This window comes from Ambystoma mexicanum, chromosome 1p (genome assembly GCF_040938575.1).
Source record: "Ambystoma mexicanum isolate Mex_15411 chromosome 1p, UKY_AmexF1_1, whole genome shotgun sequence".
Lineage (NCBI taxonomy): Eukaryota > Metazoa > Chordata > Amphibia > Caudata > Ambystomatidae > Ambystoma > Ambystoma mexicanum.
The window spans coordinates 1,024,233,119-1,024,259,722 of NC_090921.1; the positions used below are offsets into that span (position 1 = coordinate 1,024,233,119).

The window sequence follows — 26,604 nt, forward strand, 5'->3', positions numbered from 1 at the left end:
GAAACCAACGAAGATTGGTGTCGGACAGAAAAATAACGTGGCCACAGCCTCAAAGCAAAAGGCATCTATTTTCAGTGATGAAATATGATATGATTATAAATTGTCTGTTATTTTACTTTCCAAGTATTTTACTTTCCAAGTATTCAATAAAATGTGCATTTGGCAAAAGTCCTTTGAACCGGATTTGAACCAGCGACCTAAGGATGCCTGTTTTACCACTACAGTCCTCACCAACTGAGCTATCGAAGGCTTGGCTAATCATTCTCTAGCAAACTCAATACGAGCTTCCACTTCAACCGTCGACTTGTAAATATCTCTTGCAATTCGTGCAAAATACTACAAATTTGGCTTGTGAGGTTCCCGAATTGAGTAAAAGCACATCAGTTCCCAATTAAGAAAATGACCCCCTCCGCAGTCTCCCGCATGTTACTGACCAGCATAGTAAGGAGGAAAAGTTGAAAGGCGGCGCCTGACAGGCCATCTCCTCAGAGTATTCAGCCGTGTTGGGCCTTGACAATATTTTAATATCTTGGATGGTGTATACTGTTCTCTCATTTCCCTTGAGAAATCAAGATTGTCAAGGGGATTCTGCTGTTTTGCCAGTTCATAGCAAGAGATGGGGATCCGAATCACCTCACAGGAAACCAATGAAGATTGGTGTCGGACAGAAAAATAACGTGGCCACAGCCTCAAAGCAAAAGGCATCTATTTTCAGTGATGAAATATAATATAATTATAAATTGTCTGTTATGTTATTTTCCAAGTATTTTACTTTCCAAGTATTCAATAAAATTTGCATTTGTCAAAAGTCCTTTGAACCAGCGACCTAAGGATGCCTGTTTTACCACTACAGTCCTCCGCTCTACCAACTGAGCTATCGAAGGCTTGGCAAATCATTCTCTAGCTAGCTCAATTCGAGCTTCCACTTCAACCTCCGACTTGTAAACATCTCTTGCAATTCGTGCAAAATACTACAAATTTGGCTTGTGAGGTTCCCGAATTGAGTAAAAGCACATCAGTTCCCAATTAAAAAAATGACCCCCTCCGCAGTCTCCCGCATGTTACTGACCACCATACTAAGGGGGAAAAGTTGAAAGGCGGTGCCTCACAGGCCATCTCCTCACAGTATTCAGCCGTGTTGGGCCTTGACAATATTTTAATATCTTGCATGGTGTATAGTGTTCTCTCATTTCCCTTGAGAAATCAAGATTGTAAAGGGGATTCTGCTGTTTTGCCAGTTCATAGCAAGAGATGGGGATCCAAAACACCTCACAGGAAACCAATGAAGATTCGTGTTGGACAGAAAAATAACGTGGCCACAGCCTCAAAGCAAAAGGCATCTATTTTCAGTGATGAAATATAATATAATTATAAATTGTCTGTTATTTTACTTTCCAAGTATTTTACTTTCCAAGTATTCAATGAAATGTGCATTTGGCAAAAGTCCTTCATGCCGGATTTGAACTAGCGACCTAAGGATGCCTGTTTTACCACTACAGTTCTCCGCTCTACCAACTGAGCTATCGAAGGCTTGGCAAATCATTCTCTAGCAAACTCAATACGAGCTTCCACTTCAACCGTCGACTTGTAAACATCTCTTGCAATTCGTGCAAAATACTACAAATTTGGCTTGTGAGGTTCCCGAATTGAGTAAAAGCACATCAGTTCCCAATTAAAAAAATGACCCCCTCCGCAGTCTCCCGCATGTTACTGACCACCATACTAAGGGGGAAAAGTTGAAAGGCGGCGCCTCACAGGCCATCTCCTCAGAGTATTCAGCCGTGTTGGGCCTTGACAATATTTTAATATCTTGGATGGTGTATAGTGTTCTCTCATTTTCCTTGAGAAATCAAGATTGTCAAGGGGATTCTGCTGTTTTGCCAGTTCATAGCAAGAGATGGGGATCCAAAACACCTCACAGGAAACCAATGAAGATTCGTGTTGGACAGAAAAATAACATGGCCACAGCCTCAAAGCAAAAGGCATCTATTTTCAGTGAGGAAATATAATATAATAATAAATTGTCTGTTATTTTATTTTCCAAGTATTTTACTTTCCAAGTATTCAATAAAATTTGCATTTGGCAAAAGTCCTTCGAGCCGGATTTGAACCAGCAACCTAAGGATGCCTGTTTTACCACTACAGTCCTCAGCTCTACCAACTGAGCTATCGAAGGCTTATCAAATCATTCTCTAACAAGCTCAATTCGAGCTTCCACTTCAACCGTCGACATGCAAACATCGCTTGCAATTCGTGCAAAATACTACAAATTTGGCTTGTGAGGTTCCCGAATTGAGTAAAAGCACATCACTTCCCAATTAAAAAAATGACCCCCCCGCAGTCTCCCGCATGTTACTGACCACCATACTAAGGAGGAAAAGTTGAAAGGCGGCGCCTCACAGGCCATCTCCTCAGAGTATTCATCAGTGTTCCCCCTTGACAATATTTTAATATCTTGGATGGTGTATAGTGTTCTCCCATTTCCCTTGAGAAATCAAGATTGTCAAGGGGATTCTGCTGTTTTGTCAGTCCATAGCAAGAGATGGGGATCCAAAACACCTCACAGGAAACCAACGAAGATTGGTGTCGGACAGAAAAATAACGTGGCCACAGCCTCAAAGCAAAAGGCATCTATTTTCAGTGATGAAATATAATATAATTATAAATTGTCTGTTATTTTACATTCCAAGTATTTTACTTTCCAAGTATTCAATAAAATTTGCATTTGGCAAAATTCCTTTGAGCCGGATTTGAACGAGCGACCTAAGGATGCCTTTTTTACCACTACAGCCCTCCGCTCTACCAACTGAGCTATCGAAGGCTTGGCTAACCATTCTCTAGCAAACTCAATACGAGCTTCCACTTCAACCGTCGACTTGTAAACATCTCTTGCAATTCGTGCAAAATACTACAAATTTGGCTTGTGAGGTTCCCGAATTGAGTAAAAGCACATCAGTTGACAATTAAAAAAATAACCCACTCTGCAGTCTCCCGCATGTTACTGACCACCATACTAAGGGGGAAAAGTTGAAAGGCGGCGCCTCACAGGCCATCTCCTCAGAGTATTCAGCAGTGTTGGGCCTTGACAATATTTTAATACCTTGGATGGTGTATAGTGTTCTCTCATTTTCCTTGAGAAATCAAGATTGTCAAGGGGATTCTGCTGTTTTGCCAGTTCATAGCAAGAGATGGGGATCCAAAACACCTCACAGGAAACCAATGAAGATTCGTGTTGGACAGAAAAATAACGTGGCCACAGCCTCAAAGCAAAAGGCATCTATTTTCAGTGAGGAAATATAATATAATTATAAATTGTCTGTTATTTTATTTTCCAAGTATTTTACTTTCCAAGTATTCAATAAAATTTGCATTTGGCAAAAGTCCTTCGAGCCGGATTTGAAGCAGCAACCTAAGGATACTTGTTTTACCACTACAGTCCTCCGCTCTACCAACTGAGTTATCAAAGGCTTGGCAAATCAGTCTCTAGCAAGCTCAATACGAGCTTCCACTTCAACCGTCGACATGCAAACATCTCTTGCAATTCGTGCAAAATACTACAAATTTGCTTGTGAGGTTCCCGAATTGAGTAAAAGCACATCAGTTCCCAATTAAAAAAATGACCCCCTCCGCAGTCTCCCGCATGTTACTGACCACCATACTAAGGAGGAAAAGTTGAAAGGCGGCGCCTCACAGGCCATCTCCTCAGAGTATTCAGCAGTGTTCGGCCTTGACAATATTTTAATATCTTGGATGGTGTATGGTGTTCTCCCATTTCCCTTGAGAAATCAAGATTGTCAAGGGGATTCTGCTGTTTTGTCAGTTCATAGCAAGAGATGGGGATCCAAAACACCTCACAGGAAACCAACGAAGATTGGTGTCGGACAGAAAAATAACGTGGCCACAGCCTCAAAGCAAAAGGCATCTATTTTCAGTGATGAAATATAATATAATTATAAATTGTCTGTTATTTTACTTTCCAAGTATTTTACTTTCCAAGTATTCAATAAAATGTGCATTTGGCAAAAGTCCTTCGAGCCGGATTTGAACCAACGACCTAAGGATGCCTGTTTTACCACTACAGTCCTCCGCTCTACCAACTCAGCTATCGAAGGCTAGGCAAACCATTCTCTAGCAAACTCAATAGGAGCTTCCACTTCAACCGCCGACTTGTAAACATCTCTTGCAATTCGTGCAAAATACTACAAATTTGGCTTGTGAGGTTCCCGAATTGAGTAAAAGCACATCAGTTCCCAATTAAGAAAATGACCCCCTCCGCAGTCTCCCGCATGTTAATGACCACTATACTAAGGGGGAAAAGTTGAAAGGCGGCGCCTGACAGGCCATCTCCTCAGAGTATTCAGCCGTGTTGGGCCTTGACAATATTTTAATATCTTGGATGGTGTATAGTGTTCTCTCATTTCCCTTGAGAAATCAAGATTGTCAAGGGGATTCTGCTGTTTTGCCAGTTCATAGCAAGAGATGGGGATCCAAAACACCTCACAGGAAACCAATGAAGATTGGTGTTGGACAGAAACATAACGTGGCCACAGCCTCAAAGCAAAAGGCATCTATTTTCAGTGAGGAAATATAATATAATTATAAATTGTCTGTTATTTTATTTTCCAAGTATTTTACTTTCCAAGTATTCAATAAAATTTGCATTTGGCAAAAGTCCTTCGAGCCGGATTTGAACGAGCGACCTAAGGATGCCTGTTTTACCACTACTGCCCTCCACTCTACCAACTGAGCTATCGAAGGCTTGGCAAATTGCTCTCTAGCAAGCTCAATACGAGCTTCCACTTCAGCTGTCGACATGCAAACATCTCTTGCAATTCGTGCAAAATACTACAAATTTGGCTTGTGAGGTTCCCGAATTGAGTAAAAGCACATCAGTTGACAATTAAAAAAATAACCCACTCTGCAGTCTCCCGCATGTTACTGACCACCATACTAAGGGGGAAAAGTTGAAAGGCGGCGCCTCACAGGCCATCTCCTCAGAGTATTCAGCAGTGTTGGGCCTTGACAATATTTTAATACCTTAGATGGTGTATAGTGTTCTCTCATTTTCCTTGAGAAATCAAGATTGTCAAGGAGATTCTGCTGTTTTGCCAGTTCATAGCAAGAGATGGGGATCCAAAACACCTCACAGGAAACCAACGAAGATTGGTGTCGGACAGAAAAATAACGTGGCCACAGCCTCAAAGCAAAAGGCATCTATTTTCAGTGATGAAATATGATATGATTATAAATTGTCTGTTATTTTACTTTCCAAGTATTTTACTTTCCAAGTATTCAATAAAATGTGCATTTGGCAAAAGTCCTTCGAACCGGATTTGAACCAGCGACCTAAGGATGCCTGCTTTACCAGTACAGTCCGCACCAAATGAGCTATCGAAGGCTTGGCTAATCATTCTCTAGCAAACTCAATACGAGCTTCCACTTCAACCGTCGACTTGTAAACATCTCTTGCAATTCGTGCAAAATACTACAAATTTGGCTTGTGAGGTTCCCGAATTGAGTAAAAGCACATCAGTTCCCAATTAAGAAAATGACCCCCTCCGCAGTCTCCCGCATGTTACTGACCAGCATAGTAAGGAGGAAAAGTTGAAAGGCGGCGCCTGACAGGCCATCTCCTCAGAGTATTCAGCCGCGTTGGGCCTTGACAATATTTTAATATCTTGGATGGTGTATAGTGTTCTCTCATTTCCCTTGAGAAATCAAGATTGTCAAGGGGATTCTGCTGTTTTGCCAGTTCATAGCAAGAGATGGGGATCCAAAACACCTCACAGGAAACCAATGAAGATTGGTGTTGGACAGAAACATAACGTGGCCACAGCCTCAAAGCAAAAGGCATCTATTTTCAGTGATGAAATATAATATAATTATAAATTGTCTGTTATGTTATTTTCCAAGTATTTTACTTTCCAAGTATTCAATAAAATTTGCATTTGGCAAAAGTCCTTCGAGCCGGATTTGAACGAGCGACCTAAGGATGCCTGTTTTACCACTACAGCCCTCCGCTCTACCAACTGAGCTATCGAAGGCTTGGCAAATCATTCTCTAGCTAGCTCAATTCGAGCTTTCACTTCAACCGTCGACATGCAAACATCTCTTGCAATTCGTGCAAAATACTACAAATTTGGCTTGTGAGGTTCCCGAATTGAGTAAAAGCACATCAGTTCCCAATTAAAAAAATGACCCCCTCCGCAGTCTCCCGCATGTTACTGACCACCATACTAAGGGGGAAAAGTTGAAAGGCGGCGCCTCACAGGCCATCTCCTCAGAGTATTCAGCAGTGTTGGGCCTTGACAATATTTTAATACCTTGGATGGTGTATAGTGTTCTCTCATTTTCCTTGAGAAATCAAGATTGTCAAGGAGATTCTGCTGTTTTGCCAGTTCATAGCAAGAGATGGGGATCCAAAACACCTCACAGGAAACCAATGAAGATTCGTGTTGGACAGAAAAATAACGTGGCCACAGCCTCAAAGCAAAAGGCATCTATTTTCAGTGAGGAAATATAATATAATTATAAATTGTCTGTTATTTTATTTTCCAAGTATTTTACTTTCCAAGTATTCAATAAAATTTGCATTTGTCAAAAGTCCTTCGAGCCGGATTTGAACCAGCGACCTAAGGATGACTGTTTTACCACTACAGTCCTCTGCTCTACCAACTGAGCTATCTAAGGCTTGGCAAATCATTCTCTAGCTAGCTCAATTCGAGCTTCCACTTCAACCGTCGACATGCAAACATCTCTTGCAATTCGTGCAAAATACTACAAATTTGGCTTGTGAGGTTCCCGAATTGAGTAAAAGCACATCAGTTCCCAATTAAAAAAATGACCCCCTCCGCAGTCTCCCGCATGTTACTGACCACCATACTAAGAAGGAAAAGTTGAAAGGCGGCGCCTCACAGGCCATCTCCTCAGAGTATTTATCAGTGTTCCGCCTTGACAATATTTTAATATCTTCGATGGTGTATAGTGTTCTCCCATTTCCCTTGAGAAATCAAGATTGTCAAGGGGATTCTGCTGTTTTGTCAGTTTATAGCAAGAGATGGGGATCCAAAAAACCTCACAGGAAACCAACGAAGATTGGTGTCGGACAGAAAAATAACGTGGCCACAGCCTAAAAGCAAAAGGCATCTATTTTCAGTGATGAAATATGATATGATTATAAATTGTCTGTTATCTTACTTTCCAAGTATTTTACTTTCCAAGTATTCAATAAAATGTGCATTTGGCAAAAGTCCTTCGAGCCGGATTTGAACGAGCGACCTAAGGATGCCTGTTTTACCACTACAGCCCTCCGCTCTACCAACTGAGCTATCGAAGGCTTGGCAAATCATTCTCTAGCTAGCTCAATTCGAGCTTCCACTTCAACCGTCGACATGCAAACATCTCTTGCAATTCGTGCAAAATACTACAAATTTGGCTTGTGAGGTTCCCGAATTGAGTAAAAGCACATCAGTTCCCAATTAAAAAAATGACCCCCTCCGCAGTCTCCCGCATGTTACTGACCACCATACTAAGGGGGAAAAGTTGAAAGGCGGCGCCTCACAGGCCATCTCCTCAGAGTATTCAGCAGTGTTGGGCCTTGACAATATTTTAATACCTTGGATGGTGTATAGTGTTCTCTCATTTTCCTTGAGAAATCAAGATTGTCAAGGAGATTCTGCTGTTTTGCCAGTTCATAGCAAGAGATGGGGATCCAAAACACCTCACAGGAAACCAATGAAGATTCGTGTTGGACAGAAAAATAACGTGGCCACAGCCTCAAAGCAAAAGGCATCTATTTTCAGTGAGGAAATATAATATAATTATAAATTGTCTGTTATTTTATTTTCCAAGTATTTTACTTTCCAAGTATTCAATAAAATTTGCATTTGTCAAAAGTCCTTCGAGCCGGATTTGAACCAGCGACCTAAGGATGACTGTTTTACCACTACAGTCCTCTGCTCTACCAACTGAGCTATCTAAGGCTTGGCAAATCATTCTCTAGCTAGCTCAATTCGAGCTTCCACTTCAACCGTCGACATGCAAACATCTCTTGCAATTCGTGCAAAATACTACAAATTTGGCTTGTGAGGTTCCCGAATTGAGTAAAAGCACATCAGTTCCCAATTAAAAAAATGACCCCCTCCGCAGTCTCCCGCATGTTACTGACCACCATACTAAGAAGGAAAAGTTGAAAGGCGGCGCCTCACAGGCCATCTCCTCAGAGTATTTATCAGTGTTCCGCCTTGACAATATTTTAATATCTTCGATGGTGTATAGTGTTCTCCCATTTCCCTTGAGAAATCAAGATTGTCAAGGGGATTCTGCTGTTTTGTCAGTTTATAGCAAGAGATGGGGATCCAAAAAACCTCACAGGAAACCAACGAAGATTGGTGTCGGACAGAAAAATAACGTGGCCACAGCCTAAAAGCAAAAGGCATCTATTTTCAGTGATGAAATATGATATGATTATAAATTGTCTGTTATCTTACTTTCCAAGTATTTTACTTTCCAAGTATTCAATAAAATGTGCATTTGGCAAAAGTCCTTCGAGCCGGATTTGAACCAGCGACCTAAGGATGCCTGTTTTACCACTACAGTCCTCCGCTCTACCAACTGAGCTATCGAAGGCTTGGCTAATCATTCTCTAGCAAACTCAATACGAGCTTCCACTTCAACCGTCGACTTGTAAACATCTCTTGCAATTCGTGCAAAATACTACAAATTTGGCTTGTGAGGTTCCCGAATTGAGTAAAAGCACATCAGTTCCCAATTAAGAAAATGACCCCCTCCGCAGTCTCCCGCATGTTACTGACCAGCATAGTAAGGGGGAAAAGTTGAAAGGCGGCGCCTCCCAGGCCATCTCCTCAGAGTATTCAGCCGTGTTGGTCCTTGACAATATTTTAATATCTTGGATGGTGTATACTGTTCTCTCATTTCCCTTGAGAAATCAAGATTGTCAAGGGGATTCTGCTGTTTTGCCAGTTCATAGCAAGAGATGGGGATCCGAATCACCTCACAGGAAACCAATGAAGATTGGTGTTGGACAGAAACATAACGTGGCCACAGCCTCAAAGCAAAAGGCATCTATTTTCAGTGATGAAATATAATATAATTATAAATTGTCTGTTATGTTATTTTCCAAGTATTTTACTTTCCAAGTATTCAATAAAATTTGCATTTGGCAAAAGTCCTTCGAGCCGGATTTGAACGAGTGACCTAAGGATGCCTGTTTTACCACTACAGCCCTCCGCTCTACCAACTGAGCTATCGAAGGCTTGGCAAATTGCTCTCTAGCAAGCTCAATACGAGCTTCCACTTCAGCTGTCGACATGCAAACATCTCTTGCAATTCGTGCAAAATACTACAAATTTGGCTTGTGAGGTTCCCGAATTGAGTAAAAGCACATCAGTTGACAATTAAAAAAATAACCCACTCTGCAGTCTCCCGCATGTTACTGACCACCATACTAAGGGGGAAAAGTTGAAAGGCGGCGCCTCACAGGCCATCTCCTCAGAGTATTCAGCAGTGTTGGGCCTTGACAATATTTTAATACCTTGGATGGTGTATAGTGTTCTCTCATTTTCCTTGAGAAATCAAGATTGTCAAGGAGATTCTGCTGTTTTGCCAGTTCATAGCAAGAGATGGGGATCCAAAACACCTCACAGGAAACCAACGAAGATTGGTGTCGGACAGAAAAATAACGTGGCCACAGCCTCAAAGCAAAAGGCATCTATTTTCAGTGATGAAATATGATATGATTATAAATTGTCTGTTATTTTACTTTCCAAGTATTTTACTTTCCAAGTATTCAATAAAATGTGCATTTGGCAAAAGTCCTTCAAGCCGGATTTGAACCAGCGACCTAAGGATGCCTGTTTTACCACTACAGTCCTCCGCTCTACCAACTGAGCTATCGAAGGCTTGGATAATCATTTTCTAGCAAACTCAATACGAGCTTCCACTTCAACCGTCGACTTGTAAACATCTCTTGCAATTCGTGCAAAATACTACAAATTTGGCTTGTGAGGTTCCCGAATTGAGTAAAAGCACATCAGTTCCCAATTAAAAAAATGACCCCCTCCGCAGTCTCCCGCATGTTACTGACCACGATACTAAGGGGGAAAAGTTGAAAGGCGGCGCCTCCCAGGCCATCTCCTCAGAGTATTCAGCCGTGTTGGTCCTTGACAATATTTTAATATCTTGGATGGTGTATAGTGTTCTCTCATTTCCCTTGAGAAATCAAAATTGTCAAGGGGATTCTGCTGTTTTGCCAGTTCATAGCAAGAGATGGGGATCCAAAACACCTCACAGGAAACCAATGAAGATTGGTGTTGGACAGAAACATAACGTGGCCACAGCCTCAAAGCAAAAGGCATCTATTTTCATTGATGAAATATAATATAATTATAAATTGTCTGTTATCTTACTTTCCAAGTATTTTACTTTCCAAGTATTCAATAAAATTTGCATTTGGCAAAAGTCCTTCGAGCTGGATTTGAACCAGCGACCTAAGGATGCTTGTTTTACCACTACAGTCCTCCGCTCTACCAACTGAGCTATCGAAGGCTTGGCTAATCATTCTCTAGCAAACTCAATACGAGCTTCCACTTCAACCGTCGACTTGTAAACATCTCTTGCAATTCGTGCAAAATACTACAAATTTGGCTTGTGAGGTTCCCGAATTGAGTAAAAGCACATCAGTTCCCAATTAAGAAAATGACCCCCTCCGCAGTCTCCCGCATGTTACTGACCAGCATAGTAAGGAGGAAAAGTTGAAAGGCGGCGCCTGACAGGCCATCTCCTCAGAGTATTCAGCCGTGTTGGGCCTTGACAATATTTTAATATCTTGGATGGTGTATACTGTTCTCTCATTTCCCTTGAGAAATCAAGATTGTCAAGGGGATTCTGCTGTTTTGCCAGTTCATAGCAAGAGATGGGGATCCGAATCACCTCACAGGAAACCAATGAAGATTGGTGTTGGACAGAAACATAACGTGGCCACAGCCTCAAAGCAAAAGGCATCTATTTTCATTGATGAAATATAATATAATTATAAATTGTCTGTTATGTTATTTTCCAAGTATTTTACTTTCCAAGTATTCAATAAAATTTGCATTTGGCAAAAGTCCTTCGAGCCGGATTTGAACGAGCGACCTAAGGATGCCTGTTTTACCACTACAGCCCTCCGCTCTACCAACTGAGCTATCGAAGGCTTGGCAAATTGCTCTCTAGCAAGCTCAATACGAGCTTCCACTTCAGCTGTCGACATGCAAACATCTCTTGCAATTCGTGCAAAATACTACAAATTTGGCTTGTGAGGTTCCCGAATTGAGTAAAAGCACATCAGTTGACAATTAAAAAAATAACCCACTCTGCAGTCTCCCGCATGTTACTGACCACCATACTAAGGGGGAAAAGTTGAAAGGCGGCGCCTCACAGGCCATCTCCTCAGAGTATTCAGCAGTGTTGGGCCTTGACAATATTTTAATACCTTGGATGGTGTATAGTGTTCTCTCATTTTCCTTGAGAAATCAAGATTGTCAAGGAGATTCTGCTGTTTTGCCAGTTCATAGCAAGAGATGGGGATCCAAAACACCTCACAGGAAACCAACGAAGATTGGTGTCGGACAGAAAAATAACGTGGCCACAGCCTCAAAGCAAAAGGCATCTATTTTCAGTGATGAAATATGATATGATTATAAATTGTCTGTTATTTTACTTTCCAAGTATTTTACTTTCCAAGTATTCAATAAAATGTGCATTTGGCAAAAGTCCTTCAAGCCGGATTTGAACCAGCGACCTAAGGATGCCTGTTTTACCACTACAGTCCTCCGCTCTACCAACTGAGCTATCGAAGGCTTGGATAATCATTTTCTAGCAAACTCAATACGAGCTTCCACTTCAACCGTCGACTTGTAAACATCTCTTGCAATTCGTGCAAAATACTACAAATTTGGCTTGTGAGGTTCCCGAATTGAGTAAAAGCACATCAGTTCCCAATTAAAAAAATGACCCCCTCCGCAGTCTCCCGCATGTTACTGACCACGATACTAAGGGGGAAAAGTTGAAAGGCGGCGCCTCCCAGGCCATCTCCTCAGAGTATTCAGCCGTGTTGGTCCTTGACAATATTTTAATATCTTGGATGGTGTATAGTGTTCTCTCATTTCCCTTGAGAAATCAAAATTGTCAAGGGGATTCTGCTGTTTTGCCAGTTCATAGCAAGAGATGGGGATCCAAAACACCTCACAGGAAACCAATGAAGATTGGTGTTGGACAGAAACATAACGTGGCCACAGCCTCAAAGCAAAAGGCATCTATTTTCATTGATGAAATATAATATAATTATAAATTGTCTGTTATTTTATTTTCCAAGTATTTTACTTTCCAAGTATTCAATAAAATTTGCATTTGGCAAAAGTCCTTCGAGCTGGATTTGAACCAGCGACCTAAGGATGCTTGTTTTACAACTACAGTCCTCCGCTCTACCAACTGAGCTATCGAAGGCTTGGAAAATCAACTCTAGCAAACTCAATACGAGCTTCCACTTCAACCGTCGACTTGTAAACATCTCTTGCAATTCGTGCAAAATACTACAAATTTGGCTTGTGAGGTTCCCGAATTGAGTAAAAGCACATCAGTTCCCAATTAAGAAAATGACCCCCTCCGCAGTCTCCCGCATGTTACTGACCAGCACAGTAAGGAGGAAAAGTTGAAAGGCGGCGCCTGACAGGCCATCTCCTCAGAGTATTCAGCCGTGTTGGGCCTTGACAATATTTTAATATCTTGGATGGTGTATAGTGTTCTCTTATTTCCCTTGAGAAATCAAGATTGTCAAGGGGATTCTGCTGTTTTGCCAGTTCATAGCAAGAGATGGGGATCCAAAACACCTCACAGGAAACCAATGAAGATTGGTGTTGGACAGAAACATAACGTGGCCACAGCCTCAAAGCAAAAGGCATCTATTTTCAGTGATGAAATATAATATAATTATAAATTGTCTGTTATGTTATTTTCCAAGTATTGTACTTTCCAAGTATTCAATAAAATTTGCATTTGGCAAAAGTCCTTCGAGCCGGATTTGAACGAGCGACCTAAGGATGCCTCTTTTACCACTACAGCCCTCCCCTCTACCAACTGAGCTATCGAAGGCTTGGCAAATTGTTCTCTAGCAAGCTCAATACGAGCTTCCACTTCAGCTGTCGACATGCAAACATCTCTTGCAATTCGTGCAAAATACTACAAATTTGGCTTGTGAGGTTCCCGAATTGAGTAAAAGCACATCAGTTCCCAATTAAAAAAATGACCCCCTCCGCAGTCTCCCGCATGTTACTGACCACCATACTAAGGGGGAACAGTTGAAAGGCGGCGCCTCACAGGCCATCTCCTCAGAGTATTCAGCCGTGTTGGGCCTTGACAATATTTTAATATCTTGGATGGTGTATAGTGTTCTCTCATTTCCCTTGAGAAATCAAGATTGTCAAGGGGATTCTGCTGTTTTGCCAGTTCATAGCAAGAGATGGGGATCCAAAACACCTCACAGGAAACCAATGAAGATTGGTGTTGGACAGAAACATAACGTGGCAACAGCCTCAAAGCAAAAGGCATCTATTTTCAGTGATGAAATATAATATAATTATAAATTGTCTGTTATTTTATTTTCCAAGTATTTTACTTTCCAAGTATTCAATAAAATTTGCATTTGGCAAAAGTCCTTCGAGCTGGATTTGAACCAGCGACCTAAGGATGCTTGTTTTACAACTACAGTCCTCCGCTCTACCAACTGAGCTATCGAAGGCTTGGAAAATCAACTCTAGCAAACTCAATACGAGCTTCCACTTCAACCGTCGACTTGTAAACATCTCTTGCAATTCGTGCAAAATACTACAAATTTGGCTTGTGAGGTTCCCGAATTGAGTAAAAGCACATCAGTTCCCAATTAAGAAAATGACCCCCTCCGCAGTCTCCCGCATGTTACTGACCAGCACAGTAAGGAGGAAAAGTTGAAAGGCGGCGCCTGACAGGCCATCTCCTCAGAGTATTCAGCCGTGTTGGGCCTTGACAATATTTTAATATCTTGGATGGTGTATAGTGTTCTCTTATTTCCCTTGAGAAATCAAGATTGTCAAGGGGATTCTGCTGTTTTGCCAGTTCATAGCAAGAGATGGGGATCCAAAACACCTCACAGGAAACCAATGAAGATGGGTGTTGGACAGAAACATAACGTGGCCACAGCCTCAAAGCAAAAGGCATCTATTTTCAGTGATGAAATATAATATAATTATAAATTGTCTGTTATGTTATTTTCCAAGTATTGTACTTTCCAAGTATTCAATAAAATTTGCATTTGGCAAAAGTCCTTCGAGCCGGATTTGAACGAGCGACCTAAGGATGCCTCTTTTACCACTACAGCCCTCCCCTCTACCAACTGAGCTATCGAAGGCTTGGCAAATTGTTCTCTAGCAAGCTCAATACGAGCTTCCACTTCAGCTGTCGACATGCAAACATCTCTTGCAATTCGTGCAAAATACTACAAATGTGGCTTGTGAGGTTCCCGAATTGAGTAAAAGCACATCAGTTGACAATTAAAAAAATAACCTACTCTGCAGTCTCCCGCATGTTACTGACCACCATACTAAGGGGGAAAAGTTGAAAGGCGGCGCCTCACAGGCCATCTCCTCAGAGTATTCAGCAGTGTTGGGCCTTGACAATATTTTAATACCTTGGATGGTGTATAGTGTTCTCTCATTTCCCTTGAGAAATCAAGATTGTCAAGGGGATTCTGCTGTTTTGCCAGTTCATATCAAGAGATGGGGATCCAAAACACCTCACAGGAAACCAATGAAGATTGGTGTTGGACAGAAACATAACGTGGCCACAGCCTCAAAGCAAAAGGCATCTATTTTCAGTGAGGAAATATAATATAATTATAAATTGTCTGTTATGTTATTTTCCAAGTATTGTACTTTCCAAGTATTCAATAAAATTTGCATTTGGCAGAAGTCCTTCGAGCCGGATTTGAACGAGCGACCTAAGGATGCCTCTTTTACCACTACAGCCCTCCGCTCTACCAACTGAGCTATCGAAGGCTTGGCAAATTGTTCTCTAGCAAGCTCAATACGAGCTTCCACTTCAGCTGTCGACATGCAAACATCTCTTGCAATTCGTGCAAAATACTACAAATTTGGCTTGTGAGGTTCCCGAATTGAGTAAAAGCACATCAGTTGACAATTAAAAAAATAACCCACTCTGCAGTCTCCCGCATGTTACTGACCACCATACTAAGGGGGAAAAGTTGAAAGGCGGCGCCTCACAGGCCATCTCCTCAGAGTATTCAGCATTGTTGGGCCTTGACAATATTTTAATACCTTGGATGGTGTATAGTGTTCTCTCATTTTCCTTGAGAAATCAAGATTGTCAAGGAGATTCTGCTGTTTTACCAGTTCATAGCAAGAGATGGGGATCCAAAACACCTCACAGGAAACCAATGAAGATTCGTGTTGGACAGAAAAATAACGTGGCCACAGCCTCAAAGCAAAATGCATCTATTTTCAGTGAGGAAATATAATATAATTATAAATTGTCTGTTATTTTATTTTCCAAGTATTTTACTTTCCAAGTATTCAATAAAATTTGCATTTGTCAAAAGTCCTTCGAGCCGGATTTGAACCAGCGACCTAAGGATGCCTGTTTTACCACTACAGTCCTCCGCTCTACCAACTGAGCTATCAAAGGCTTGGCAAATCATTCTCTAGCTAGCTCAATTCGAGCTTCCACTTCAACCGTCGACATGCAAACATCTCTTGCAATTCGTGCAAAATACTACGAATTTGGCTTGTGAGGTTCCCGAATTGAGTAAAAGCACATCAGTTCCCAATTAAAAAAATGACCCCCTCCGCAGTCTCCCGCATGTTACTGACCACCATACTAAGGGGGAAAAGTTGAAAGGCGGCGCCTCACAGGCCATCTCCTCAGAGTATTCAGCAGTGTTGGGCCTTGACAATATTTTAATACCTTGGATGGTGTATAGTGTTCTCTCATTTCCCTTGAGAAATCAAAATTGTCAAGGGGATTCTGCTGTTTTGCCAGTTCATAGCAAGAGATGGGGATCCAAAACACCTCACAGGAAACCAATGAAGATTGGTGTTGGACAGAAACATAACGTGGCCACAGCCTCAAAGCAAAAGGCATCTATTTTCAGCGATGAAATATAATATAATTATAAATTGTCTGTTATTTTACTTTCCAAGTATTTTACTTTCCAAGTATTCAATAAAATGTGCATTTGGCTACAGTCCTTCGAGCCGGATTTGAACCAGCGACCTATGGATGCCTGTTTTACCACTACAGTCCTCCGTTCTACCAACTGAGCTATCGAAGGCTAGGCAAACCATTCTCTAGCAAACTCAATAGGAGCTTCCACTTCAACCTCGGACTTGTAAACATCTCTTGCAATTCGTGCAAAATACTACAAATTTGGCTTGTGAGGTTCCCGAATTGAGTAAAAGCACATCAGTTCCCAATTAAAAAAATGACCCCCTCCGCAGTCTCCCGCATGTTACTGACCGCCATACTAAGGGGGAAAAGTTGAAAGGCGGTGCCTCACAGGCCATCTCCTCACAGTATTCAGCCGTGTTGGGCCTTGACAATATTTTAATATCTTGCATGGTGTATAGTGTTCTCTCATTTCCCTTGAGAAATCAAGATTGTAAAGGGGATTCTGCTGTTTTGCCAGTTCATAGCAAGAGATGGGGATCCAAAACACCTCACAGGAAACCAATGAAGATTCGTGTTGGACAGAAAAATAACGTGGCCACAGCCTCAAAGCAAAAGGCATCTATTTTCAGTGATGAAATATAATATAATTATAAATTGTCTGTTATTTTACTTTCCAAGTATTTTACTTTCCAAGTATTCAATGAAATGTGCATTTGGCAAAAGTCCTTTAAGCCGGATTTGAACTAGCGACCTAAGGATGCCTGTTTTACCACTACAGTTCTCCGCTCTACCAACTGAGCTATCGAAGGCTTGGCAAATCATTCTCTAGCAAACTCAATATGAGCTTCCACTTCAACCGTCGACTTGTAAACATCTCTTGCAATTCGTGCAAAAAACTACAAATTTGGCTTGTGAGGTTCCCGAATTGAGTAAAAGCACATCAGTTCCCAATTAAAAAAATGACGCCCTCCGCAGTCTCCCGCATGTTACTGACCACCATATTAAGGGGGAAAAGTTGAAAGGCGGCGCCTCACAGGCCATCTCCTCAGAGTATTCAGCCGTGTTGGGCCTTGACAATATTTTAATATCTTGGATGGTGTATAGTGTTCTCTCATTTTCCTTGAGAAATCTCGATTGTCAAGGGGATTCTGCTGTTTTGCCAGTTCATAGCAAGAGATGGGGATCCAAAACACCTCACAGGAAACCAATGAAGATTCGTGTTGGACAGAAAAATAACGTGGCCACAGCCTCAAAGCAAAAGGCATCTATTTTCAGTGAGGAAATATAATATAATTATAAATTGTCTGTTATTTTATTTTCCAAGTATTTTACTTTCCAAGTATTCAATAAAATTTGCATTTGGCAAAAGTCCTTCGAGCCGGATTTGAACCAGCAACCTAAGGATGCCTGTTTTACCACTACAGTCCTCAGCTCTACCAACTGAGCTATCGAAGGCTTGGCAAATCATTCTCTAGCAAGCTCAATTCGAGCTTCCACTTCAACCGTCGACATGCAAACATCGCTTGCAATTGGTGCAAAATACTACAAATTTGGCTTGTGAGGTTCCCGAATTGAGTAAAAGCACATCAGTTCCAAATTAAAAAAATGACCCCCCCGCAGTCTCCCGCATGTTACTGACCACCATACTAAGGAGGAAAAGTTGAAAGGCGGCGCCTCACAGGCCATCTCCTCAGAGTATTCATCAGTGTTCCCCCTTGACAATATTTTAATATCTTGGATGGTGTATAGTGTTCTCTCATTTCCCTTGAGAAATCAAGATTGTCAAGGGGATTCTGCTGTTTTGCCAGTTCATAGCAAGAGATGGGGATCCAAAACACCTCAGAGGAAACCAATGAAGATTGGTGTTGGACAGAAAAATAACGTGGCCACAGCCTCAAAGCAAAAGGCATCTATTGTCAGTGATGAAATATTATATAATTATAAATTGTCTGTTATTTTACTTTCCAAGTATTTTACTTTCCAAGTATTCAATAAAATTTGCATTTGGCAAAAGTCCTTCGAGCCGGATTTGAACCAGCAACCTAAGGATGCCTGTTTTACCACTACAGTCCTCCCCTCTACCAACTGAGCTATCGAAGGCTTGGTAAATCAACTCTATCAAACTCAATACGAGCTTCCACTTCAACCGTCGACTTGTAAACATCTCTTGCAATTCGTGCAAAATACTACAAATTTGGCTTGTGAGGTTCCCGAATTGAGTAAAAGCACATCAGTTCCCAATTAAGAAAATGACCCCCTCCGCAGTCTCCCGCATGTTACTGACCAGCATAGTAAGGAGGAAAAGTTGAAAGGCGGCGCCTCACAGGCCATCTCCTCAGAGTATTCAGCCGTGTTGGGCCTTGACAATATTTTAATATCTTGGATGGTGTATAGTGTTCTCTCATTTCCCTTGAGAAATCAAGCTTGTCAAGGGGATTCTGCTGTTTTGCCAGTTCATAGCAAGAGATGGGGATCCAAAACACCTCACAGGAAACCAATGAAGATTGGTGTTGGACAGAAACATAACGTGGCCACAGCCTCAAAGCAAAAGGCATCTATTTTCAGTGATGAAATATAATATAATTATAAATTGTCTGTTATGTTATTTTCCAAGTATTTTACTTTCCAAGTATTCAATAAAATTTGCATTTGGCAAAATTCCTTTGAGCCGGATTTGAACGAGCGACCTAAGGATGCCTGTTTTACCAGTACAGCCCTCAGCTCTACCAACTGAGCTATCGAAGGCTTGGCAAATTGCTCTCTAGCAAGCTCAATACGAGCTTCCACTTCAGCTGTCGACATGCAAACATCTCTTGCAATTCGTGCAAAATACTACAAATGTGGCTTGTGAGGTTCCCGAATTGAGTAAAAGCACATCAGTTGACAATTAAAAAAATAACCTACTCTGCAGTCTCCCGCATGTTACTGACCACCATACTAAGGGGGAAAAGTTGAAAGGCGGCGCCTCACAGGCCATCTCCTCAGAGTATTCAGCAGTGTTGGGCCTTGACAATATTTTAATACCTTGGATGGTGTATAGTGTTCTCTCATTTTCCTTGAGAAATCAAGATTGTCAAGGGGATTCTGCTGTTTTGCCAGTTCATAGCAAGAGATGGGGATCCAAAACACCTCACAGGAAACCAATGAAGATTCGTGTTGGACAGAAAAATAACGTGGCCACAGCCTCAAAGCAAAAGGCATCTATTTTCAGTGAGGAAATATAATATAATTATAAATTGTCTGTTATTTTATTTTCCAAGTATTTTACTTTCCAAGTATTCAATAAAATTTGCATTTGTCAAAAGTCCTTTGAGCCGGATTTGAACCAGCGACCTAAGGATGACTGTTTTACCACTACAGTCCTCCGCTCTACCAACTGAGCTATCAAAGGCTTGGCAAATAATTCTCTAGCTAGCTCAATTCGAGCTTCCACTTCAACCGTCGACATTCAAACATCTCTTGCAATTCGTGCAAAATACTACAAATTTGGCTTGTGAGGTTCCCGAATTGAGTAAAAGCACATCAGTTCCCAATTAAAAAAATGACCCCCTCCGCAGTCTCCCGCATGTTACTGACCACCATACTAAGGAGGAAAAGTTGAAAGGCGGCGCCTCACAGGCCATCTCCTCAGAGTATTTATCAGTGTTCCGCCTTGACAATATTTTAATATCTTCGATGGTGTATAGTGTTCTCCCATTTCCCTTGAGAAATCAAGATTGTCAAGGGGATTCTGCTGTTTTGTCAGTTTATAGCAAGAGATGGGGATCCAAAACACCTCACAGGAAACCAACGAAGATTGGTGTCGGACAGAAAAATAACGTGGCCACAGCCTCAAAGCAAAAGGCATCTATTTTCAGTGATGAAATATGATATGATTATAAATTGTCTGTTATCTTACTTTCCAAGTATTTTACTTTCCAAGTATTCAATAAAATGTGCATTTGGCAAAAGTCCTTCCAGCCGAATTTGAACCAGCGACCTAAGGATGCCTGTTTTACCACTACAGTCCTCCGCTCTACCAACTGAGCTATCGAAGGCTTGGCTAATCATTCTCTAGCAAACTCAATACGAGCTTCCACTTCAACCGTCGACTTGTAAACATCTCTTGCAATTCGTGCAAAATACTACAAATTTGGCTTGTGAGGTTCCCGAATTGAGTAAAAGCACATCAGTTCCCAATTAAAAAAATGACCCCTTCCGCAGTCTCCCGCATGTTACTGACCACCATACTAAGGAGGAAAAGTTGAAAGGCGGCGCCTCACAGGCCATCTCCTCAGAGTATTTATCAGTGTTCCGCCTTGACAATATTTTAATATCTTCGATGGTGTATAGTGTTCTCCCATTTCCCTTGAGAAATCAAGATTGTCAAGGGGATTCTGCTGTTTTGTCAGTTTATAGCAAGAGATGGGGATCCAAAACACCTCACAGGAAACCAACGAAGATTGGTGTCGGACAGAAAAATAACGTGGCCACAGCCTCAAAGCAAAAGGCATCTATTTTCAGTGATGAAATATGATATGATTATAAATTGTCTGTTATCTTACTTTCCAAGTATTTTACTTTCCAAGTATTCAATAAAATGTGCATTTGGCAAAAGTCCTTCGAGCCGAATTTGAACCAGCGACCTAAGGATGCCTGTTTTACCACTACAGTCCTCCACTCTACCAACTGAGCTATCGAAGGCTTGGCTAATCATTCTCTAGCAAACTCAATACGAGCTTCGACTTCAACCGTCGACTTGTAAACATCTCTTGCAATTCGTGCAAAATACTACAAATTTGGCTTGTGAGGTTCCCGAATTGAGTAGAAGCACATCAGCTCCCAATTAAAAAAATGACCCCCTCCGCAGTCTCCTGCATGTTACTGACCACGATACTAAGGGGGAAAAGTTGAAAGGCGGCGCCTCACAGGCCATCTCCTCAGAGTATTCAGCCTTGTTGGGCCTTGACAATATTTTAATATCTTGGATGGTGTATAGTGTTCTCTTATTTCCCTTGAGAAATCAAGATTGTCAAGGGGATTCTGCTGTTTTGCCAGTTCATAGCAAGAGATGGGGATCCAAAACACCTCACAGGAAACCAATGAAGATTGGTGTTGGACAGAAACATAACGTGGCCACAGCCTCAAAGCAAAAGGCATCTATTTTCAGCGATGAAATATAATATAATTATAAATTGTCTGTTATTTTACTTTCCAAGTATTTTACTTTCCAAGTATTCAATAAAATGTGCATTTGGCTACAGTCCTTCAAGCCGGATTTGAACCAGCGACCTATGGATGCCTGTTTTACCACTACAGCCCTCCGTTCTACCAACTGAGCTATCGAAGGCTAGGCAAACCATTCTCTAGCAAACTCAATAGGAGCTTCCACTTCAACCTCGGACTTGTAAACATCTCTTGCAATTCGTGCAAATACTACAAATTTGGCTTGTGAGGTTCCCGAATTGAGTAAAAGCACATCAGTTCCCAATTAAAAAAATGACCCCCTCCGCAGTCTCCCGCATGTTACTGACCGCCATACTAAGGGGGAAAAGTTGAAAGGCGGTGCCTCACAGGCCATCTCCTCACAGTATTCAGCCGTGTTGGGCCTTGACAATATTTTAATATCTTGCATGGTGTATAGTGTTCTCTCATTTCCCTTGAGAAATCAAGATTGTAAAGGGGATTCTGCTGTTTTGCCAGTTCATAGCAAGAGATGGGGATCCAAAACACCTCACAGGAAACCAATGAAGATTCGTGTTGGACAGAAAAATAACGTGGCCACAGCCTCAAAGCAAAAGCATCTATTTTCAGTGATGAAATATAATATAATTATAAATTGTCTGTTATTTTACTTTCCAAGTATTTTACTTTCCAAGTATTCAATGAAATGTGCATTTGGCAAAAGTCCTTTAAGCCGGATTTGAACTAGCGACCTAAGGATGCCTGTTTTACCACTACAGTTCTCCGCTCTACCAACTGAGCTATCGAAGGCTTGGCAAATCATTCTCTAGCAAACTCAATATGAGCTTCCACTTCAACCGTCGACTTGTAAACATCTCTTGCAATTCGTGCAAAAAACTACAAATTTGGCTTGTGAGGTTCCCGAATTGAGTAAAAGCACATCAGTTCCCAATTAAAAAAATGACGCCCTCCGCAGTCTCCCGCATGTTACTGACCACCATATTAAGGGGGAAAAGTTGAAAGGCGGCGCCTCACAGGCCATCTCCTCAGAGTATTCAGCCGTGTTGGGCCTTGACAATATTTTAATATCTTGGATGGTGTATAGTGTTCTCTCATTTTCCTTGAGAAATCAAGATTGTCAAGGGGATTCTGCTGTTTTGCCAGTTCATAGCAAGAGATGGGGATCCAAAACACCTCACAGGAAACCAATGAAGATTCGTGTTGGACAGAAAAATAACGTGGCCACAGCCTCAAAGCAAAAGGCATCTATTTTCAGTGAGGAAATATAATATAATTATAAATTGTCTGTTATTTTATTTTCCAAGTATTTTACTTTCCAAGTATTCAATAAAATTTGCATTTGGCAAAAGTCCTTCGAGCCGGATTTGAACCAGCAACCTAAGGATGCCTGTTTTACCACTACAGTCCTCAGCTCTACCAACTGAGCTATCAAAGGCTTGGCAAATCATTCTCTAGCAAGCTCAATTCGAGCTTCCACTTCAACCGTCGACATGCAAACATCGCTTGCAATTCGTGCAAAATACTACAAATTTGGCTTGTGAGGTTCCCGAATTGAGTAAAAGCACATCAGTTCCAAATTAAAAAAATGACCCCCCCGCAGTCTCCCGCATGTTACTGACCACCATACTAAGGAGGAAAATTTGAAAGGCGGCGCCTCACAGGCCATCTCCTCAGAGTATTCATCAGTGTTCCCCCTTGACAATATTTTAATATCTTGGATGGTGTATAGTGTTCTCTCATTTCCCTTGAGAAATCAAGATTGTCAAGGGGATTCTGCTGTTTTGCCAGTTCATAGCAAGAGATGGGGATCCAAAACACCTCACAGGAAACCAATGAAGATTGGTGTTGGACAGAAAAATAACGTGGCCACAGCCTCAAAGCAAAAGGCATCTATTGTCAGTGATGAAATATTATATAATTATAAATTGTCTGTTATTTTACTTTCCAAGTATTTTACTTTCCAAGTATTCAATAAAATTTGCATTTGGCAAAAGTCCTTCGAGCCGGATTTGAACCAGCAACCTAAGGATGCCTGTTTTACCACTACAGTCCTCCCCTCTACCAACTGAGCTATCGAAGGCTTGGTAAATCAACTCTATCAAACTCAATACGAGCTTCCACTTCAACCGTCGACTTGTAAACATCTCTTGCAATTCGTGCAAAATACTACAAATTTGGCTTGTGAGGTTCCCGAATTGAGTAAAAGCACATCAGTTCCCAATTAAGAAAATGACCCCCTCCGCAGTCTCCCGCATGTTACTGACCAGCATAGTAAGGAGGAAAAGTTGAAAGGCGGCGCCTCACAGGCCATCTCCTCAGAGTATTCAGCCGTGTTGGGCCTTGACAATATTTTAATATCTTGGATGGTGTATAGTGTTCTCTCATTTCCCTTGAGAAATCAAGCTTGTCAAGGGGATTCTGCTGTTTTGCCAGTTCATAGCAAGAGATGGGGATCCAAAACACCTCACAGGAAACCAATGAAGATTGGTGTTGGACAGAAACATAACGTGGCCACAGCCTCAAAGCAAAAGGCATCTATTTTCAGTGATGAAATATAATATAATTATAAATTGTCTGTTATGTTATTTTCCAAGTATTTTACTTTCCAAGTATTCAATAAAATTTGCATTTGGCAAAATTCCTTTGAGCCGGATTTGAACGAGCGACCTAAGGATGCCTGTTTTACCAGTACAGCCCTCAGCTCTACCAACTGAGCTATCGAAGGCTTGGTAAATCATTTTCTAGCTAGCTCAATTCGAGCTTCCACTTCAACCGTCGACATGCAAACATCTCTTGCAATTCGTGCAAAATACTACAAATTTGGCTTGTGAGGTTCCCGAATTGAGTAAAAGCACATCAGTTCCCAATTAAAAAAATGACCCCCTCCGCAGTCTCCTGCATGTTACTGACCACCATACTAAGGAGGAAAAGTTGAAAGGCGGCGCCTCACAGGCCATCTCCTCAGAGTATTCATCAGTGTTCCGCCTTGACAATATTTTAATATCTTGGATGGTGTATAGTGTTCTCCCATTTCCCTTGAGAAATCAAGATTGTCAAGGGGATTCTGCTGTTTTGTCAGTTTATAGCAAGAGATGGGGATCCAAAATACCTCACAGGAAACCAACGAAGATTGGTGTCGGACAGAAAAATAACGTGGCCACAGCCTCAAAGCAAAAGGCATCTATTTTAAGTGATGAAATATGATATGATTATAAATTGTCTGTTATTTTACTTTCCAAGTATTTTACTTTCCAAGTATTCAATAAAATGTGCATTTGGCAAAAGTCCTTCGAGCCGGATTTGAAATAGCGACCTAAGGATGCCTGTTTTACCACTACAGCCCTCCGCTCTACCAACTGAGCTATCGAAGGCATGGCTAATCATTCTCTAACAAAATCAATACGAGCTTCCACTTCAACCGTCGACTCGTAAACATCTCTTGCAATTCGTGCAAAATACTACAAATTTGGCTTGTGAGGTTCCCGAATTGAGTAAAAGCACATCAGTTCCCAATTAAAAAAATGACCCCCTCCGCAGTCTCCCGCATGTTACTGACCACGATACTAAGGGGGAAAAGTTGAAAGGCGGCGCCTCACAGGCCATCTCCTCAGAGTATTCAGCCGTGTTGGGCCTTGACAATATTTTAATATCTTGGATGGTGTATAGTGTTCTCTCATTTCCCTTGAGAAATCAAAATTGTCAAGGGGATTCTGCTGTTTTGCCAGTTCATAGCAAAAGATGGGGATCCAAAACACCTCACAGGAAACCAATGAAGATTGGTGTTGGACAGACACATAACGTTGCCACAGCCTCAAAGCAAAAGGCATCTATTTTCATTGATGAAATATAATATAATTATAAATTGTCTGTTATTTTATTTTCCAAGTATTTTACTTTCCAAGTATTCAATAAAATTTGCATTTGGCAAAAGTCCTTCGAGCCGGATTTGAAGCAGCAACCTAAGGATGCCTGTTTTACCACTACAGTCCTCCGCTCTACCAACTGAGTTATCGAAGGCTTGGCAAATCAGTCTCTAGCAAGCTCAATACGAGCTTCCACTTCAACCGTCGACTTGCAAACATCTCTTGCAATTCGTGCAAAATACTACAAATTTGCTTGTGAGGTTCCCGAATTGAGTAAAAGCACATCAGTTCCCAATTAAAAAAATGACCCCCTCCACAGTCTCCCGCATGTTACTGACCACCATACTAAGGAGGAAAAGTTGAAAGGCGGCGCCTCACAGGCCATCTCCTCAGAGTATTCAGCAGTGTTCGGCCTTGACAATATTTTTATATCTTGGATGGTGTATGGTGTTCTCCCATTTCCCTTGAGAAATCAAGATTGTCAAGGGGATTCTGCTGTTTTGTCAGTTCATAGCAAGAGATGGGGATCCAAAACACCTCACAGGAAACCAACGAAGATTGGTGTCGGACAGAAAAATAACGTGGCCACAGCCTCAAAGCAAAAGGCATCTATTTTCAGTGATGAAATATAATATAATTATAAATTGTCTGTTAATTTACTTTCCAAGTATTCAATAAAATGTGCCTTTGGCAACAGTCCTTCGAGCCGGATTTGAACCAGCGACCTATGGATGCCTGTTTTACCACTACAGTCCTCCGCTCTACCAACTCAGCTATCGAAGGCTAGGCAAACCGTTCTCTAGCAAACTCAATAGGAGCTTCCACTTCAACCGCCGACTTGTAAAATCTCTTGCAATTCGTGCAAAATACTACAAATTTGGCTTGTGAGGTTCCCGAATTGAGTAAAAGCACATCAGTTCCCAATTAAATAAATGACCCCCTCCGCAGTCTCCTGCATGTAACTGACCACCATACTAAGGGGGAAAAGTTGAAAGGCGGCGCCTGACAGGCCATCTCCTCAGAGTATTCAGCCGTGTTGGGCCTTGACAATATTTTAATATCTTGGATGGTGTATAGTGTTCTCTCATTTCCCTTGAGAAATCAAGATTGTAAAGGGGATTCTGCTGTTTTGCCAGTTCATAGCAAGAGATGGGGATCCAAAACACCTCACAGGAAACCAATGAAGATTCGTGTTGGACAGAAAAATAACGTGGCCACAGCCTCAAAGCAAAAGGCATCTATTTTCAGTGATGAAATATAATATAATTATAAATTGTCTGTTATTTTACTTTCCAAGTATTTTACTTTCCAAGTATTCAATAAAATGTGCATTTGGCAAAAG

The 26,604-nt window shown here is 41.4% G+C and overlaps 8 non-coding genes across 8 annotated transcripts; all 8 read right to left on the reverse strand.

The window, feature by feature from the left end:
* Positions 1-8,542: 8,542 nt before the first annotated feature.
* TRNAY-GUA (transfer RNA tyrosine (anticodon GUA)) lies at positions 8,543-8,628 on the reverse strand. Its single transcript is given in 2 exon segments — positions 8,543-8,578; positions 8,592-8,628. It is a non-coding gene; the product is annotated as a tRNA-Tyr (tRNA).
* Positions 8,629-9,834: 1,206 nt separating this feature from the next.
* TRNAY-GUA (transfer RNA tyrosine (anticodon GUA)) lies at positions 9,835-9,920 on the reverse strand. The gene is given in 2 exon segments: positions 9,835-9,870; positions 9,884-9,920. It is a non-coding gene; the product is annotated as a tRNA-Tyr (tRNA).
* Positions 9,921-10,480: 560 nt separating this feature from the next.
* Positions 10,481-10,566, reverse strand: TRNAY-GUA (transfer RNA tyrosine (anticodon GUA)). The gene is given in 2 exon segments: positions 10,481-10,516; positions 10,530-10,566. It is a non-coding gene; the product is annotated as a tRNA-Tyr (tRNA).
* Positions 10,567-11,772: 1,206 nt separating this feature from the next.
* On the reverse strand, positions 11,773-11,858 carry TRNAY-GUA (transfer RNA tyrosine (anticodon GUA)). Its single transcript is given in 2 exon segments — positions 11,773-11,808; positions 11,822-11,858. It is a non-coding gene; the product is annotated as a tRNA-Tyr (tRNA).
* Positions 11,859-12,418: 560 nt separating this feature from the next.
* TRNAY-GUA (transfer RNA tyrosine (anticodon GUA)) lies at positions 12,419-12,504 on the reverse strand. Its single transcript is given in 2 exon segments — positions 12,419-12,454; positions 12,468-12,504. It is a non-coding gene; the product is annotated as a tRNA-Tyr (tRNA).
* A 1,205-nt stretch (positions 12,505-13,709) lies between these two features.
* TRNAY-GUA (transfer RNA tyrosine (anticodon GUA)) lies at positions 13,710-13,795 on the reverse strand. Its single transcript is given in 2 exon segments — positions 13,710-13,745; positions 13,759-13,795. It is a non-coding gene; the product is annotated as a tRNA-Tyr (tRNA).
* Positions 13,796-15,646: 1,851 nt separating this feature from the next.
* On the reverse strand, positions 15,647-15,732 carry TRNAY-GUA (transfer RNA tyrosine (anticodon GUA)). Its single transcript is given in 2 exon segments — positions 15,647-15,682; positions 15,696-15,732. It is a non-coding gene; the product is annotated as a tRNA-Tyr (tRNA).
* A 3,788-nt stretch (positions 15,733-19,520) lies between these two features.
* On the reverse strand, positions 19,521-19,606 carry TRNAY-GUA (transfer RNA tyrosine (anticodon GUA)). The gene is given in 2 exon segments: positions 19,521-19,556; positions 19,570-19,606. It is a non-coding gene; the product is annotated as a tRNA-Tyr (tRNA).
* Positions 19,607-26,604: the final 6,998 nt, after the last annotated feature.